Below are 20,531 nucleotides of genomic sequence, written 5' to 3'. Positions count from 1 at the left end.
TGTATTTATACGACTTAAGAAAGCAATCAAAAGTATAAATAGGAAAATAACCTCAGAGATATTATCATTCATTCTTACAATTAAACTTTGTAATATTGTTGCAATGTGATATACGTGATATCTCGTATACACATCGACTACTTTGCGTGGCATTATATCATAGCTTTATTTTCACTCAATTCCTCTCATCAACACTTCACTACATCCAATAATAAAGTTTTTGACAATATATTTTCTAGCCATTACTGGACTGTTCTTCACATTGTGGAAACAACTTATTATATAAGTATATCATGTTTTGAGGTATTTTTCGGAGTAAATTATTGAATATTTTTAAAAAAATGTGTAAGTATAGGATGTCAGAAAATCTTATTGAATTAGTGCAATTATTACTATAGCCTAACACCTATGGTAAAGGAGAACTTTTATAATTTGCAACTTTCAAGTGCATGACAATTTTTTATACTAAGTTGAAATCTACCTTTACACTATTGTTATTCTTCTAGTGTTTCTATGTACAAGAGATAGGTGGTTAGTATTGTTTCCTTTGAGATAATCTCTAATTTCATTTAAGTGCGAAGTGTGTATTTGTCTCCAAATTATTCGAACAACTGAAAACATAGAGTGCAGAAAAAAGTAAGTTTGTTAAGTGTAAATTAAGTAAACTTTGTTATGTATACTATCTCCTGGCTCAATCAGTGTTTTCAACTGTGTTTCGTAAATATGTGTTGCAATATATTAAAGTACTTTTAGAATTTCAACATTTCAGTGGATAAGTATGAGAAATTTTGCATGGAATCGACATCTCTTTCAGACATCATTTAAAGCTTTAATATCTATAAATACTTACGGTGATTGTGCGTTTATAAGTTTGCGAACTTTAACATTAATAGGAAGTAGGAAATACTGCAATATATTATGAGCAAAAGTTAACTATTTCGTGGATGATTATACAGTTTGCTTTCACACCAAATTACTTAAGATAGATTCTGTAAAATAATATTAATTGCATTTTCTTGTACTTATTTGAAAGATATAACTTACGATAGGTATAGCTGAAATGTAGTTCTAAGAAAAGGCAATATGCTAATTGCTATATTACATCATATACCATAGCTATGATTCTCAGAATACTTTTAAGTGAAGATGCAGTCAGAGTGGTATCAAATCTATAACATTTCTTTCCGTTATGAAACGTACAGCTACCCTTTAAGTTCCTTCAATTTATCAATTTAGCTCGTCGTTACTTTTAGAAATTGTCACCGTTTGAGCTGATATATGTATATTAGAAATGTGTATTTCACTCTAGTTTCAGATCTATTTTGTTTGCAAGGAACTATGGCTATTCCTGTAGTACATCAAATTACTAAGTTTTTTTTTTAAAAAAAATAACGTATTCATCTCTAAATAGCATACTTTTACCGCTACAGTTTAACCCACTAGCTGAAATCTATTTTAGCGTGTGTTATGTAACCGTGACTATCATTGGTCTTTATTGACGTACGGAGTCACGCAAACTAAGGTGTTTGCATTTGACTCTAACATATGAAAAATATTACAATTTTATCATATTTCAAGTTTACGGGCATTGTTTTGTTTCAGGTCTGTCGGTTTGTTAAATGTATAGTTCACGGTTTCGCGCAAGTTAATCTCGAATGAAAGTGTTCCATTGACCGTGGTTTTCGCCTCGATTCTGGCGTAAAATTCTCTACTGGATTGTCCTACGGCGCTCGCCATCCTCTTTAGCATTCATACATCCCTCACCGCCTGGAATCCTAACCTGAATGAAAAGTATCGCAAGGAACATATAAATCAGGGTGACTCCTATAAATTGGCGATGTGGGAGAGACATGGGAAAACGTCGTTCAATGTAAAATGAATTTGGCACATCTCGACGTTGGAGTCTTTTTCCACCCGCGCCAAACTATGAGCAGGAGAACATCCTTCCCTCTCCTTTCACCCCCTTTGAGCGCTTCCTTCAGAGGAAATCCGGTGAGAAAGAAGCAGTCGAACTCCTCTCGATTGTTCGAAGCTTTTCTTTCGACTGCAGATTACGTCGGCCTCTTTCCTTCGGCACCCCATTTATACGCCAGCTCTCATTTGAGAAGGTTTCTAAGAAGAAATTCCCGCCCTACCACTTGATCTGAACGCAATCTGCAAAGATTTAAGTTGAGTGGTCGACTCACGAGCTTGCCAATGAAGAGTGTTTCTCTGTTAGTGTCCTTTCGTCAAGATTTCAAACACCCTTCATTTTTTTACACTTGTGGAATTTTCAACCTATGGTTCTACTGTTGCGTATCTCCTTGGCGGAGTGTTTTTTTTTAGCGTGCTTTGACGCTAGGCGTGCCGGGTTCGAATCCCTGCCTGGGAATGGGTGTTCTTTCTGAGTGTGCCTCCTTCAGTTTCATCATATCATCGCGACTAGCCAAAAGTGGCAGAGAAGCTAAGTGAAATAAACCAAATCAATCAATCAATCAATCAAGGATTCTGTTAGTTTCTCAATCAATCAATCAATCAATGGTTGTACTGTTAGTTTTTCAATCAATGGTTCTACCAGCGGCGTGCATTCAGGATACGCAAGGTACTCACTGCGTACCCACAACACAGTAAGAAAAAATAAACATTTTTTCGTCTTCCCCGAACATGAAAATTCAACAATTATCACTCCGAAAGCAGTTCCACTGCAAGGAATTCCGATTTCCGCACGAACACGCTGCTGCCTTCCTGAAGGCAGTCCCGAATGATCCCGATTGAGACTTCGGCAACCACCCGATCCGCGTCCCTCCGATTTCCGCAGAAAGACGCTGTTTCTTCTGCTTGGTACCCTACAAATTCGGAAGGTAACCCCATTGGCTCATATCAGCCCCGGCCACGTGTTTGGGTCTGCCCGCGCTTCCCTCTCTCCCACTTCTTTCCCGGTTCTAAGCTTCGAGGGTACCCAAGATTTTGACAGCGTAGACAGTGTTGACAGTAGTCAACATATTTTTTTCTGAAATACTTAGCTTACTAGCATTTAGCAGCCACGCGTAGATAGATCACTGTTGGATTGCAATAAAAATACATTATAAAAAGTGATGCAGGAATCAGACAGGAGGGCAAGAATGTGTAGTGGTGGAAGATCATATTTAATATACGCGTAAACTATCACATATAAAATATTTATGTGAGGTTAAAGTTACGCTAGCAAGTTTTTTTTTCGTATAGAGAGGTGAAGACCAGAATGTACTGCCACTGTGTCGAGGGGAAAATATGTGAACAATTTGCAAGTTTCGCACAATTCTCAGAGTATGAAAGTATCTGTTTATCTCCTTTCGGGATCAACATTTCCTTTGAGTTCCATAGCATGGGTGTTGATTGTTGACCCGACGATATGAATGAATGACAAAAGAAAAACATAATAAAACACAATGCTTACAATGGGATTCGAATGAGCCCCCCCCCCTCCTCCTGCCAGACATTGCAAAGTGATGTACGGTAGTTTAGCTTTTGAAGTGTTCTGGGATGTATGCTGACCAGGCGCGGTTGGCAGTATAGCGCAAATGTGCAGTGAACCCCCAGTAATATACAAAATAAACAATAACTGAGAAGTTCATAAGCGTAGAGTGCCAAATTCTCTTAGTGAGAAGGAGAAACCGCGGGCCAGAGCCACTCAGCTCCCCTCTAGTTCCGTTTCGTGCAAAGCCTCCGCTGAACCTCCTCAAGCCAACCCCTACCATGCTAAAAGCTTAGGGCGGCTAGCAGAAGCTCGACGCGTACATATGGCGAAAATACATGCAGTCGGCTACTCCAGGAAGGTCGTCTCGTCAAACCGGACATGCGCAGTTCGTAGGATCACCAGCGAGCTGGAGTCAACCACGCTCTTCTCTCTTCCAGTGTTGCACTATGTGTTTCAATTTGAATTCATTTGGCATTCTCTTTGTATTTTTATATTTTACAAGACTTATTAGATTAATGAAGAGGGTGTAATATAAATGTAGAGGTGACCCCAAACGAAACCTAGAAGTAAAGATGATGGGACAAATAAGATAAATATGATAGAAAACAACTTGCCTACACATTCAGAGTTTTCTTCTTTAAGATGGAAACACTTCAGGTGGAAGGAGCCGAAAAGTCAAAAATAGCGCGAGGGCGAGGGGTTGCTTATCGGACAAGACTTAAACAACCGTTTGGTCTTCTTACGTCAGACTAAATGCTTTCGTTGACATGTTAGGCTTTTTAGGTTTAGTTGTCTTAGAATATATACACTCAATTTTCGGGGCTTACCGTGCTTGACCAAAAATGTAATATTTGCTATTTATTCAAGCCTAACCTAACAATGAAGGCATTTCGCACTTACGTCAGAAGACGACCAAAAAGTTGTTTGGGTTTCGTGCGATCAGTTATACTCTAGCGCGAGAGGGTGTTCGAAGGGACGCGCGCATTTAACTTTGTTACGTGTCATTGTCTCCATACTTGTTAGTTTGTTTTGAAGTGCGTGGCTGGTGATTGAAATAGATATGGCATAGTGATACGTTGAGTGAAGTGAGGTGGATTGTGTATTGGAAGGAGTGTAGTTGTTGCTGTGCGAGAAGTTAACATATTGCATAGAATAGAATCTAATCGCTTTGATTTAGCGATATACTTTCGAATAGTTATATAAGAATTATCTTGTAATCAAGGGGTCTTGGGTTCGATTACTGATACATACTCATTTTAGCAGGCAGAGATTTGTATTTTTAACTGTAGGTTCAGGATCCAGTTCCAATAATATAGTCTATTTGACATGGTGGGACCAGAAAAGAGTTGGCAAGAGTGGAAGAGGCAAAATTGAGGCGAGAATATTTTCTGAATTCTGATATACCCCTAAATACAATACCATACGAAAATCTTAAATTAAAATGATCGTCCCCTACACACACACTCCTTGGTGCTGTCACTGTTATCTGAACATAAAGCAAATTAACTTTGTCAGTAATCTACCGGCCAAAATTTGATAATTTTCCCAGTACTATCTCTACGAACCAAAGCGTGTAGTGTCTCAAAAGGTTTAGATAAGTCCACTTTGCATAATTTTGGTGAACCCCCAGGAAAATTATGCACGAGCCGCGCCTGATGCTGACGTATTTTCTACTTGTCCTTAATTATCTCCCTTCTACAAAATACTTTGTCGACTGGCAACTCCGATTCATTCGTCCACAAGAACGCGTGGTTTTCGGGCATAGCGGGACCGGACACAACGTACCGTGCGAGGTTGACTTTTGCTTTCTTCTGTTGTGTGAAATTTGCAGCGAGTGTTTCGTTCATATTATTTACATTACAGGATCTCTATTGTTTGTCGGTGCCGTGAAGTGATAAAATAGGGGGACCGGGAGTTATTGATGACATACTGGAGAAGGGATTTTCGGAATTTACGAAAAAAGTGTAAACAATCCGAAATGGAAGGTCTGTTCCTGATTTGGAAAAATTGTTTCAGGCAGGAGTTGTGAAGGATGGTAAGCAGTATATTAGGCATTTTGATTTTTGACAAGAAGAAAAAATATCTCTACAGAGTGATTGACTAAGTAGAAAAACAGTGAAACTTTATTGTTGGTCTTATTCGTTGGTTTCCTCTGCGAAAGGTGTTGTGTAATACGAGGGTCACTATTTATATTTTGAGCCTTGGCAACACTGATTGAAGTTAGGCGCGATTTGACGTTTGCACGGAATCGTCTGGCATTATTGACCATAACGTACTTCAAATGTTTTGTCAATGGCTTCATTTGTGTTGTTTATGTAGCCTTGGAGATTGCGCGACAACAATAAAATGGAATTAACTCGTGAACATTTTCGTGCGATGATTTTTTACGATTTTCGACGTGGATTATCAAGACAAGAGTGCATCGATCAACTTACTTCCACATTTGGCGATGAAGCCCCATCCTTTGCCACTGTGAAACTCTGGTATAACGAATTTAATCGTGGCCGCCTTTCGCTCACCAACGACATTCGCGAAGGTCGTCCAAAATCAGTTGTTGTTCAAGAAAACATTGATGCTGTGTAAAACCTAATACTGCAAGATCGTCATGTGACATACTGTGAGATTGAGGCAACCTTAGGCATTAGTTCCACCAGCATATATAAAATATTACATGATCATTTAGCTGTGAGAAAGGTATGTTCTCGTTGGATCCCACACAATTTGACAAAAAATCAAAAAGACGCTCGCGTCAATTGGTGCAAACAAATGCTCAATAAATACAATCGTGGTGCTTCAAAAGACGTATATAAGATTGTAACAGCTGACGAATCATGGATATGTGCATATGAGCCGGAACGTAAACAGCAGTCGACTGTATGGGTGTTTCAAGATGAACCCAATCCAACAAAAGTTGTTCGCGCTCGAAGCACATCGAAACAAATGATAGCCTGTTTTTTCGGGAAAACTGGTCATGTGGCAACTGTGCCTTTAGAGGAACGTAGAAGGGTCAACTCTGAATGGTACACAACAATTTGTTTGCCAGAGGTCTTCGGTCAAATACGGAAAACAAACAAACTCCGTCGGATCATTCTTCATCAAGATAATGCCAGCTGTCACACATCTCGTCTAACAACCGACTTTATGAACAGTCAAAAAATCGAATTGATTGGTCATCCGCCGTACAGTCATGATTTGGCACCCAATGACTTCTTCTTGTTCCCGAATGTCAAGAATAAATTGCGTGGACAACGATTTTCGTCGGCGGAAGACGCCGTTGATGCGTTCAAAAACCATATTATTGAGGTGTCTCAAGAAGATTGGAAAAACCGCTTTGACAAATGTTTCGAACGAATGCAAAAGTGTATTGACCATAAAGGAGAATACTTCGAAAAACAATAAAGCAGTTTTCAATGTCAAATTCCTGTTTTTTCATTGTTAGGCTCAAAATATAAATAGTGACCCTCGTAGTAGAGGATACTGAGATTTATCTAATTTATTACATGAAATTTGAAAGGACGGAAAATGATTGTGCCATTTCCTTCCCGTTCAATGTTCATCGCACTGCATGAAGGAAATAATCAAAGTTGAATTGTTGGGCTCTACGTGCCTACATCAGAATATATTTGCGAATATAAAATATCATACATATATTTTACCTCGTTACATTTGGATATTGATACAAGGATGAGAAATTTCCCATTATAAAATTGTAGAAAAAAGTTATTTTCTGAATAACATGATGGCCAGGGGGGGGGGGTTCTGCCCCCCATAATTCATTTCGGTTGGCCCATGTTGCGTACCCTAGTTTAAATGTCACCGCACGCCACTGGGTTCTACTGTCAGTTTCTCAATCAATCACTGGTTCTACTGTTAGTTTCTCAATCAATCAATCGTTCTACTGTTAGTTTTTCAATCAATGGTTCTACTATTAGTTTTTCAATCAATGATTCTACTGTTAGTTTCTCAAGCATCTGGTTTTTATTGATTAATTTGGTTTATTTTACTTCGCATTTCTTCCACTTTTGGCTAATCGCGAAGATGAAGATGAGTGATGAGTGATGACGTGACGAAATTGATGAAGACACGCTCACAAAGAACACCCATGCCCAGGATGGGATACGAACCCGGGACCCCTGGTGTCGTATTGCGCTGTGCTAACCACTCCGCCACGGACGTCGGCAAGCATCTGGTTAAGACTGGCGATTATATCCAACGGGCAGATCGTTAACAGAAAGATTAAGTAGACATTGAAAAGCCGTCCCTAAATACTTGAAACTTACCCAGTGAAGAAATTTTCTCACGATATCTACAAGATGAGTTTTGCATAAGTTTCCTAGTTTCGAGAATTAACACCACTTCTCATCTTCAGAAGTGACCTTAGCCTCGAAAACTCAAAAACCTTTCCAAAACTGAGAAAATCTCTCCATCATTCTCACAAGTTTGTGTCATTTCCTGCAGGTTTACGTCCAAGAGGTTGACACACGCCTTCGTTACTTTCTATCCATGTCCACTGCATGACAATGCTGCAACTTGACCACGCAAAACGGTACGGAAACTTATATGTAATGTTAACATGCCAAGAGGGAGTTTATTTTCTAACATATATTGCTGTCAATGTGCAGTTTCGTGACGGTACAAGGTAATAAACTAAAGATAATATCCTGCATGAAGAATTATGTGAATTCTACTGCTCACGATTCTTGACAAGAGACGGGAACACATTTTTTTACTGCACGCATACTTACATCACCTTTCTTTTCCGTCCTTGAGCAACAGCATTTTCTACTTTTATAATACCGCAAGGTTCTGTTATATATAAGGACAGTCAGTTGAAGGTAAATGCACTGGATATATATAGGTCCTAGAATGATGTAGAGAACAATGTCTGGAGTATTTCAGTTGACATTCACACGCCATAGCGATAATATTTCCCAATCCTAGTTAAAGTTATGGAGTGAGAAAATTGAAATTCAACACTCAAACATCTATATTTCAAATTTATATGGATAGAACTTTTGATGATGTAAACATTTAACCAGGGAAATCAAAAGCTTGAGTTGACTACAGGCTTGTATGATATTGCACTTTTATTTCATTCTGCAAGTAAACATCCGATATAGAATGTTATACGCATTACGTCTTACGAGAACATAAAACACTGAATAAAATAAAGATTTATTACTTTCTTTGATGAGGACAGGGTATCGCAAAGTGTATAACTTTTGTAGATCCATTTATATTCTAAAATTTCAATGTGATTATATATGTTATTTTCTTGTAAATACTGATTCGATTTTGTAATCTGTGAAATATGTACGTACACACATACGCACGATCCTCCACTGCCCTAACTCACATACACATTGAGATTCACCTACTCGAGTAAAAATTAATCGTCACTCCTTGTTACTTAATACTATGAATATTATAATGATTGCAGTTATATTCATAGAAGCTTTAAATTTTCCTTGTAGCTCGCGTTGTAAATTTCGTTGGATATTGAATCATGTTTCAACTAGTTTCTCTTGGCACAGAAATTAATTAGTTCTATGTAAATATTAACATAGTCTTGTTTCTATGGCTTCTCCAAATTTGTAAAATATGAATTTTATTCCTCAGTCGAACGTATAATAATTTAGAACGTAATGAGCATATTTCTTTATTAACCCAAGACTAGCCTTCCTTCTCTTCATACCATGATTTTATTTCTTTTACACATAAATTCATGCTAGAAAACTCGTTGAAAATTCTCCTTCATTTAATGAAAATCAAAACTTTCCTTCCTGGAAACTTTGGCTCAGAGATGCTTTTAGAATTGTTTTGAATCAATGTTACTCAAAGTTGATTAAGTGTGTCCTTTAGATGCCTCGGTATATTTAACACGACCAAATAATGCAGGTGTAGGGTCTTCAGCTTTGAACAATATCTGGCAATGAGTATTAATATTAGTATTAGAAGGAAATTTTCAGGTACTGTACAAAGTTCCCTAATATTGTGTCGAAAAATAAGTCTAAAACATGATGCTATAAAGGGAAACTCATCACAGATAAAGATGAGAAGATATAGAGAAAAGAGTAGAGTTCAGGAAACGCACAAAGAAAGGTTGTAGTCTCAGTTCTTAGCGTATCTTTTGTAATCAAGGGGTCCCGGGTTCGATACCCGGTGGAGGCACATAGTGGTTCGGATCCCACTTTAACTGTAGGTCCAGTCCCGATTAGCCTTACTGTGCACAAAGTGGACTTAAAACACAAACTCAATCAATCAATCAGCGTGTCTTTTTCTTTCCGTAGTATTCTATTGGTTGCAAGTTCAAATTCCATCGGCAGTCCCTATGATTGAGATTTTGACTTGGTTTTCCTCCAGACATTTGAGGCGAAAACTGGGATGGTATCTTTGTTAAAGGCCACTGTCGTTTCCTTCCATCCAACATTCTCTCACTACCTCTCCGCAACTAAGCAAACTAATATTCTCGTTTTGGGATATGTAAATATAAAAAAAAACTCACAATTTTCAAGTAAAATATGCGATACCTCCTAAAAACCTTAGTTCGGTATGGTTCTACATTATTCGAGCACCATTCCTGCTTCGAGCTAATATTCACAAATTAAACCTTTTGAATAATGTCCGTAACTTTGTCCAAATAAGCAATAATTATTATTATAATTACATATATAATAAATAATGATTCATCTCGGCAAATCCATGATATAATATATTCGACGCGTTTGAGAGCATTCCATTCTAATTCAATTGGTAAGTAAGATGCATGTCACTGCCCTATAAGGATAAACAATTGAAAAAAAAATAAAGTTAAGTACTTCACAACTGAAGCTGAAAGGGTGCGCCCTATTCTTCGAAAATAAGAGAGTAGACTTCTTAGAAAGAGTGGGTGTTCGTTGCCAACCTAAAAACTTGAAGCGCTTAGAGCCAAGTTGCTTGAATAGGCAAGAGAATGTGAAGTTGTTCTTGTCCTGAATGCTTGTACCAGAAGGTGTTTCTTCTTCGTCAGTTCATTGAACAAATTTCTTTCAGTAGCTTTTTCGTCCATTGCATTTACACGTTAAAGAGCAACTTTGCAAGCGAGTGTTAATTTTTTAACCACTTCAATTGGCATTGGAAGGCCAAAACCTTTGCCTAAAATGTTATTAGTTCAAGAACCTGCCTCCCCAGGTTTGGATTTCTTGATTTATTTGATTTTTCATTTCGCCATCAATTTGTTTATTCATGGTATTAACTTTTGTCATATCACCATGAATGTACACAAATAGTTAAATAGGAAGGTAGCAGATCATTAGATCGTAAACTACAACAACAGACTATAAAATGTTATCAGGCATAGTATTTTCGAAACATCACTTTTCTCATCAAGATATTTTTATGATTATAGAGGAGGAAACATCATATTTTCCCCAAATATTTTATTCTAAATGCGTATATCTACGCATATAAGTTTTCTAGTAGCATTTTGTTGTATTTTGAAAATAATCTAGAATCGTGGCCTAATGACACGTTAAGTAAGATAATTCATACGAAAACCAAAAAGTATTGACAAGTGTATATAATATGGCAGACTTCGGATTTCATGATTTTAGTGTGTGAAGAATATCGATAAATTGTGATAAAAATATAAATATCTCCAGAGAGTTCCAATAATTTGTTCATAATTTTTCCAAGAAAATAAACCTTTGACCTTAATTTTTTTCTGAATTCACTGAATATTTCTACGGGTGAAAGAATTCGTAACATTTACCATGTTCAATTGTTTTTGTTTATTTATTTATTTTTGTTCTATATTCCGTGAAGAGTCAGTATTGTCATCACCTGTGCCTGATTGATGCAAATCAAGTACCTGTAAAGCTTACAAATTGAAAAGCATGTTTATATTCTTGTCATTAATGAATATTATTGACAGATCGTTTGTGTGGTTTATGTTTGATACCTTTGGTCCTCTACCACAAGTTCACAGTTGAAGCTTTGCTATACCCAGATGTTAGATTTAATCACAATTTAACACACTTCTTTTTTCATGATGAAAAATATGATTTAAAGAACTGATGGTGCAAATTGATGATTTTCTACGAGATGAAATGTGTTGGAAATTGCTGACTTGGGCAGATATTTGCATTATTTACACAAGATTTAAATAAATCTTCTGCAGTTTTATCTGAATATACTGTGGTTTTCAATTTAATTGGAACGTTGGGAAAGGTAATTTTTTTCGGTCGGCTTACATAATGCTGTTTTTATCCTTTTTAAAGTCATTTTGCAACACTGTTTTAATGTATCTTACAATGAGTTTTTCATTCATCACCTATGGTAACTAGAATGCAGAGAGTGGCTCTTTTGAAAGGCAGTCAAATGTCACCGTCACTATAGAAACTGTATTCTTGCAGGCTAATGAGGCTCTGGCACCTGGATCGACAGGCAAGTCAATCCTTTGTTGGGTTGTGTGCTGTCTTATGATTTGTCCCTGTGCGTTTGTGGAATATTTAGTTCTCGGATACATATTGCTTTCTTGTTCATAGGCAATTCATCCATACTCACACAGATTTTTAATCAACAAACTTTATTTTAATTCTTAAATCTTATTCCATATTTCATTGTTGAGAGCCGGCCACCGTGGCGGAAAGGTTAGCACATCGCGCTACGACGCCAGGGGTCCCGGGTTTGAATCCCGGCCTGGGCATGGATGTTTGTGAGTGTCCATTCATCAATCATCATGTCATCACTCATCCCCATCTTCGCAAATTAGCCAAAAGTGGCACAAGAAGCTAAGTAAAATAAAGCTAATCAATAAATAATCATTGTTGAGAGAGAGGATCTTTTCCCCACATCACAAATAAGAGCGAATACAGTAAATGGTACACTCAGATTCTTAATTTCAATGCAACTATCTCTGCATGCTAAATAACGTATTAATGCTGGAAACTAGTGATTAATGGATAATTATTTCATTATCTTTTTAAATACAAGTTTCAAACTACAATAGGCTCGCTTTCAGTGTCTTGCACTTGTGGAGGTCAGTGAGCGCTCCGTGCGGTGTGAGCCTCCCGCCTCCACACTGTATCTGAAGACTAGTAAGCAGCAGAGAAGGAGTGGGACAACCGCTTGCGTTGAGAGATAAAAATGTTGTGGAGGAAGGAGTCATTCTTTTCACGGAACCACTTCTTGTTTCTTCTGGCATGACACCTTGCAATGTTACTCACGAATCAGATAACGAAACGCGACCGACGAAGCCTCCTGCCTAGCTCACTCCCTCCTTTCCACATCGCTACAGTACCGCTGCTTGCTCTGCATTCCAGCACACACGAGAGCACTTTTTCTCAAATACGGCGGATTGACCAGTCCTGTATTACTACATGAATTTCTCAATTGCTTTAAGTTGAGGTACGAATTCATGTGAAAGAAGTGAGAGCATCTACTGTATAATATGTAGACCTCCGTACCGGAGTGTGGGCCTCGCCAATGACGTACTAGTAACGTCATCGCCATTTAATTAAGGGGTCCCGGGTTCGATATCTAGTGGAGGAACATAGTGCTTCGGATCCTACTTTAAACTGTAGGTCCAGTCCCGATGAGCCTTTCTGTGCATTAAGCAAACTTAAAACACAAACTCAATCAATCGTTCAATCCATGGCGAAGTGGTTATCACAGCGCGCTACGACACAGGAATCCAGGGTTTGAACCCCGGCCTGGACATGGGTGTTCTTTGTGAGTACCCCTTCATCAATTTCATCATACATCACTCATCCTCATCGTGGCAATTAGCCAAGAGTGGCAGAAAAGAGACGTCAAATAACCTAATTCATTCAATCAATATGATTTATTTATTATACAGTGTATAAGACATCTTAGAGCCTGATCAATATTCAGTTCAACTTGAGTGCCTCCCCGATGGTGTAGTGGTAACGTCGTCGCCTAATAAGCAAGGGGTCCCGGGTGGAGACACATAGTGGTTCGGATTCCACTTTAAACTGTAGGTCCAGTCCCGATTAGCCTTTTTGTGCATAAAGTGGACTTAAAAAAACAAAACCTCAAGTTCAATTTGAATATCCAGAATGCAACAACCAAGTCGTTGATCAATCTCTTCTTCTGAAAAAAGACTATTTTGTTATGTAGAATGCATAGCCAACGATCTCCGGCTTCGAATCATGTTTAAAAGTCTACTAACGAGTATATTTATGACTCAACTTGAGTTTAATGATGAAGACTGCTGTTGCTTCGGGGATCAAACCAACCGCTATGCGCCTCAGGTCAATGTAGCGCTCTCCGGCCAATAACAGGATGGTAATTTCGGGGTAAGTTCGAATAACGAGAAAATTAACGTGGCCGTTCGAACATTTAAGAATATGATCCGCTGTCCTCGCTGGCCGTTCATTATCCTTGCTCAACGCATCAGATGCACGTTGATTGATGCGACTTCTATTTAAACGCCCTGCCCAGTAATGAGGGGTCGTTACTCTTAACTGAATATGAGGCAATTAGTTGAAGAGAATGAAAGACTGTTGAGAAGCAAGCAAGGCTAATAGCGCCAGCACGTGGTGTTAAAGACAAAAGTCACCACAGTAACTGGAGGGTCCTGCGGAGAGGATGCCTTGCTTGCGGCGAGTGTGGAGCGTGATGCGAATTGTCTTCTTCCTGGTTGCTATGGTGACCGCTCGTAGAACGTTCTCATGGCTTCTAATGAGTGGCTAAGGGAAAGAGTGAGAAAATGGTCCGAGGACGTGAGAAAAAGACGCATGTCGAAGTGCCTTTTTCGAATTACATAGCTCTTTGCTAAGTAGTACACTCAGCGGCAAAAGTAGACGAATCATCATTTTCATTCAGCATGTTCTAACAATGTGATGATTATAAATTGAAATATAAACGTCGATAAGAACAGGACAACATCTGCTTCGAATCAGCAGAATTGCAACACAGGGTGTAGAAGAAAAAAATAACGATTGGCAATTAACTTTTGCCGTTGACTGTACAGAACAGCAAAGTGCATGGGTAGTTTTTATTTGAATATCAGCGTGGAATTGAGCACAGAGTTTCTGCATCATCCTCTAAATAAATAAAGGAAAACAAAAATGTCGAGATCCAAGTCCACCTCCGGTCCTGATGGGGTTGATTGATTGATTGATTGATTGATTTGATTTTACTTTGCTTTTCTGCCACTTTTGGCTAATCGCGAAGATGAGGATGAGTGATGATATGATGAAATTGATGAAGAGACACTCACAAGGAACACTCATGCCGGAATTCGAAGCCGGGTCCCATGGTGTGGTAGCGCGCTGTGCTAGCACTCCGCCAAGAGGCCGGTGGGGCAACAACTAAAATTTGGATCTTCCAACTGGATTCAAATCCGAGAACATTCGGCTAAGTGGGAGCTCCATAACTTCATTTCTTATAAATACGTGAAAACTATTTCTGCAACAGCATAAAATATCTAAGAATATTATTAATACACAGACAGTTCTGTACATTTTTTTTTCTGTTAATGATATACCAGTGTGCATTACTTTCGAGAAAAGATGTGTTAAGGTTTTCTGATGTTTAATTTCTCCATTGCGTTTTAATGGAGTCTCAAGAATGGTCGAACACCATCTTGCTCACCCTGGCAGTACCGTTTTTCTTATTTTGCGTCACTTTCTTGCACTTTTGGCTAATCGCGACGATGAGGATGAAAGTAATTAAGGATGATTCACAAAGAAACGTCATGGCTAGGCCAAGACTTGACTCGGAAACCTTCTGTGGCGAGGTCATGAATCGAACACTGAACACCGTCCATCACAGGTTAGTTTTATTTATCGTCACTTTTCTGCCACTTTTAGCTAATCGCGACGAGATGATGAAATTGATGAAGGAACAATCACAAATACTCATGCCAGGATTCGAACCCGAGTCCCCTAGCGTGAGCATGTGAGAAAATTATCTTTGAAAGCAAATGCGACTTGTTTAAATGGACCCATTTGAGTCACATAAAACTGAACATGCGTTACTAACCGTAAATTTACTCCTAGCGTTAAATTTACGTCAGCTCCCCCTAGCGGAGACTTCTTTGAAAAATGAGCAAGAATCCGAGGACTTTAAACGTGCGACTGGTGTCCTAAATAATCCACTGACGTCACTAAATTTTGCTGATCCTACATGAAATCGAGTGCTAGGCAACATGCCTACGTACTTTCTGATGGTCGAAGGGATCTCTCCGCCCACCCGATTCGCGAGAGTGAAGGCACGATATCAAGTTCGTGCTTTCGCCACTAGAGGCGCTAGTTGTAGCGTGATGTGGAATTCGTGTTGTATCCGCTGGGTGCAGCACTACACGAAGTAGTGGGGTAATTGAGACGGTTTGCTTGGTGTTGACGTAAAGTTCGAAAGGTCGTCAGTGGCTGCCCAAGGAGAGGGGGGGGGGAGGGTTAGTGGAGGGAGTAAGCCCTCTTCGGTAAGTTTCTAAATTATTGACCGCGTCCCCCAGGCACACGTAGCCAGGGGGTCTGCGGGGGCTAAAGCCCTCCGAAATTCTACAAATGTTCCGTTGGTTTATAAATCTGCCGCTTTGAATCCCCTCCGAAATGAAATTCTGCGTACACAGAACATATTTATTATTTATAACGGTTCTAAGCATTGAATTCACAAACATCTACGCCCCACCACCACCACTGGCGTACGTAGGATTTTTCGGAGGGGGCTCGAATTGTTAAATTAAGCTGCGTTCTAGAGGGGCCGGGATACACTTTTAATATTACATAATTACCATTTTCAACCTTCGTCTTAAAGGTCGTTCAAAGACAAAAATTGAAATAGGGGTACACTTTGTTATTTCCAGAGTTCTTTAATGTTTCATTTGCAAATTTTTATTTTCGAAAAATTTCGGGAAGCCCCTTCCGCGTACGTCAGTGCCCTCCACACTTTTTCGCCCTTCGATGGCGGCTGCTGATAAGGGATGAGCCTCACCGAAATAAAGATCTGGTGTTCCCACTGTCCCCCGCTAACGACGCCCGTGGCTAGATAAAGTTTAGATACAATACTTATTAAAAAAGTTAACGTGAAGTGTAGTGAGTCTTTTGCACGGCCAATAGTGGAAGTATTAGTAGACTAAATGTTCCTTCCTCCCCTTTTTACCCCGGGGTGTAAGATGCTGCACTCAAAAGTCATACTCACTTCCACGTAGTGTATCCCGCAGTGATTTATCTGCACACATCCCAACCACCCTGTAATACCATCTCCCCCAAAATGTCCTCAACACCCACCTACAATTTTTCACCAAGGTGGAAAATGAACAAATGACCATTTTGGCTCAAAAATTTATACTTACATCCCCTAAATACGAACTTACACCTCCCCGATGGAAAAATCTGAATAAACCCCTGATACCTTAGACTGCATTCTATGGAAATATCAGATGCAAAGACTTTCGAAGATAAATTAATTCTGGAAAATATTTTTGCTCTCTCTACATTCTATCTCATACATCACGGATTCCCAAACTTTTTTAAGTCATCGCCTCCATTCTTTCCTTTACTAATACCATTGACAGTGGCGTGCCCATAATTTTTGAAAGGGAGGGGTTACTCGTAGCAGTCAGCCATCCTTTTGCCATGTTTTCCTTCATTTGACGTTTTTTTTTTAGGAATACCGAGCCAAAGAAGAGAGATGACCCTCACCAACCCCCCCCCCCTTGGTTACGCTACTGACCATTGGCGTTCCCAAGGGGGGTTTGTGGGGGTCCTAACAAATGAACGTCAAAGGCAGGAAAAGATATCAAAATGAGGACTGATTACTAAAAAAGTATACGTACCACCCCCTTCGAAAACCATGGGCACGCCACTAACTAACCGCCCTCTTGCTTTGATTTCCTGGGTTCGATTCCCGGGCCGGTGTCATGTCAGTGGTTCAGATCATACTTTAAAAAGAACCAGTCAAGATCTGGCAGCGGCCCCGTAACGGAGTGGTTAACACATCGCGCTACGACGCCAGGGGTCCCGGGTTCGAATCCCGGCCTGGGCATGGATGTTTGTGAGTGTCCATTCATCAATTTCATCATGTCGTCACTCATCCCCATCTTCGCAAAGTAGCCAAAAGTGGCACAAGAAGCGAAGTAAAATAAAGCAAATAAATCAATTCAGATCTGTCTGTGCATGAAGTGTGCTTAAAACTAACTTAATTTTGCCTTTCTTTAATATACTAATGCCCTCCGTCTCCGTTGACTATACATAAAAATGTATTCTTTATATAGTAACTATACACGTTTTGTCGTTTTGTCTCTGTTTACTTACACGTTATCATTGGTAGGCCTTGGATAACAATTCCCTACCATTTCCACTATCAAAGTATTTCCAACGATTTTTTGGTCTGGGGCTTACGTGCACACAATATAAATATATTGCAATTATTTCTTCTATCCACACACACACATACACAAAGAATACTATCTTCAAACTATGCCAGTTTTCCTCTTATTCAACGCGCAGTTGCAACTGCGATTCTGATATCGAGTTACAATCCATGACCACCTACGAATGTTGACGTTGCCTCTAAACAAAACACATGCCTTTTTATAAGAAGGTGTTGGCACGACAGGATTAGTAAGAACTGGTTTTGCCCTACTATTTTCAAGACCAAAGTATTTCCAACCATTTGGTGATCTGGTCAAGGTCGCCCGCAGGGAGGGGGGGGGGGCGGAGCATTGGAAAGATTGATTGATTGATATGTTGTTTTAAGTCCACTTTATGCACAGTAAGGCTAATCGGGATTGGACCTACAGTTTAAAGTGGGATCCGAACCACTTGTGCCTCCACCGGGTACCGAACCCGGGACCCCTTGATTACAAGGCGACGATGCTACCACTGCCCCATCGGGGAGGCCCAGCACTGGAAAGCTTTCATGTAATTCGCATGGTGAAATTTTAGCGATATTTTATTACAAATTATATTGCTTTCTGTGATTTATACGCTCTAAGTTCCAGAAATTAACTGCCATGTACAACAAAATAACTAGAGAACGTTTTCACCAGACATTAAACTAATGTTGACTGCCGTAACTAGGGGTGTGCGGGAAGAACAAAATTTGATCGGCGCGGGATTGGGAAGCGAAATCTATAACCCCAACATTCAGGACTGAATAAAATCCCTACCAGGTCGGGAAATTTTCGAAATTCCCGATACAGTGAAAATCTTGAAATTTTACACACTATTTCTCCCTCAAGTGATTGTTTTTGCACAACTGTTGATTTTAAGAAATTTCAGACATTTATTAATTAACAGTAAAATAGCGTAAAAAGTACAAAAAGACAAAGAATTATTCATCAACAAATTGATAGATATTTATGGAAAAAAAGCAAGGTGAATCCAGTTTTTATTTAAGTAGTGGAATCAAGTCTGAACTTATCATCAACGCCAAGCAGTTGCAATCCAATTTCAATTTTATGATTTTTGAAAGAATAATTATAAAAATAACAACAATAATAAAAGAGAGAATATAATTTTACATGACTGAACGGTAAGATGTGAAATCTTACTCTGCCCTCACCAAGAAAAAGTCCTGCAGGCGGCCTTGGATGTGGTGATAATTTATATGCTCTCCGGTCTGAAATGGATTTACTTATAAGTGGTTGGCAACACTTGGGAACTGTGATCCATCCTCGCCTCGGAGCTTGGAAGTTTGCGAATTTCCTCGAGTCTCCGTCAATTTGCTCGCTCTGGAAGTGAGTAAACAACTTCGCCGTCGAGTTTCTGATAATTGATAGATATCGATCAAAAGGAAAACTTACGAGAGGACATTTTCTCTTCGGAAATATATCAGGCGTTACGGTTTTCTCCCACAATTCAATCAGCTTTTCGTTGTAGTTTCGTAAGTAATCGCTGCATCCACGAGATTTGTCACCTCTTCAGAATGTCGCGAAAATTCTTGGTCCTTTTTTACTGCAGCGGCATGGTACCGGAATATGATTGCGAGAACCTCTCTGATTGCGAGGTGGTAAGGTCATCGCCTTAAAAACAACGGGTCCCGGGTTCGATACCCGGTGGAGGCACATCACACAGTTGTTCGGATAACATTTTAAACTGTAGTTCCAGTCCCGATTAGCCTTTTTGTTCATAAAGTGGACTTAAAACAATAATTCAATTCCTGACATGCGAAACACAGAGTATAACGGAAATTATGGTCAATGTGTTAATTACAAATTTCGTATATTTTCTGTATTTTTTAAATGTGTGGATTTTATAACTTTTAAGCTAAACGCGATGATGGTGATTCGATGAAATTGATGAAGGGCCACTCGACTGATTGATTGAGTTGGTGTTTAAGTGCACTTTATGCACAGTAAGGCTAATCGGGACTGGACCTACAGTTTCAAGTGGGATCCGAACCACTATGTTCCTCCATCGGGTATCAAACCCGAGACCCCTTGATTACAAGGCGACGACGCTACCACTGCGCCATCTGGGAGGAAAGGGGCACTCGAAACCGAACACGCAGGCCATGATTCGAACTCAGAACTCTTATGCGGAGGTTCTGAGACTACCGCTCAACTCTCTCAACCAGCGACACTTCGCAAGTATACATAGATCTCGTTGGTTGACTGAGTCAATTAACGTAACCTGTTGTACCACCAGGTTAACCGTAACTGACTGGTGAGCGTACGAGCGAAGGAAAGCAATAAGGCACTGTGCGTTTCCACTTCCTTGGCCTTCGTTGAGGTACCATCACAGCATTTCCTTCGACTGTCTGAAGAAACCCAGTAAGGATTTGAAAACGTGACCTCCCAAATACGAGTCCGTTTCCACACATTCTCCACCTCCGCCGCACCGGATGTGGCGTGGTCGACACAGAGCTCCCACGACATTCACCTCCAACCACCCCTCCCCCTTCCCAAGTCTCGAATGAGGGGACAAGGACAGGAAAATTCCTACCCGAGATCATTCGTCCAGGAATCGTACCCGCGACTCACGTTAGGCAACAACATATTAATACAATGATAATTGGAACTAGGAAGTAAGTTATTCGGTCACTATGGATAACCGTACGAAATAATGAACAATCCTTAAAACGTGTGCTGTAAAGTATGGAAGGCTCAAAGTGATTTTTAAGACAACTGTTGTCAAATAACAAT

General features: G+C 39.6%; 1 protein-coding gene across 3 annotated transcripts in view; it reads left to right on the top strand.

Annotated features, from left to right (window-relative positions):
* The window catches only part of LOC145984224 (cAMP-dependent protein kinase catalytic subunit 1), a 408,508-nt gene that overhangs the window by 252,086 nt on the left and 135,891 nt on the right, over window positions 1–20,531 (top strand). The window lies entirely within an intron of this gene.

Source organism: Lepisma saccharinum, chromosome 2 (genome assembly GCF_977018435.1).
Source record: "Lepisma saccharinum chromosome 2, izLepSacc3.1, whole genome shotgun sequence".
NCBI lineage: Eukaryota > Metazoa > Arthropoda > Insecta > Zygentoma > Lepismatidae > Lepisma > Lepisma saccharinum.
Note: the sequence above shows the minus strand (reverse complement) of the source record. Positions and strands in the feature narration are given on the sequence as shown.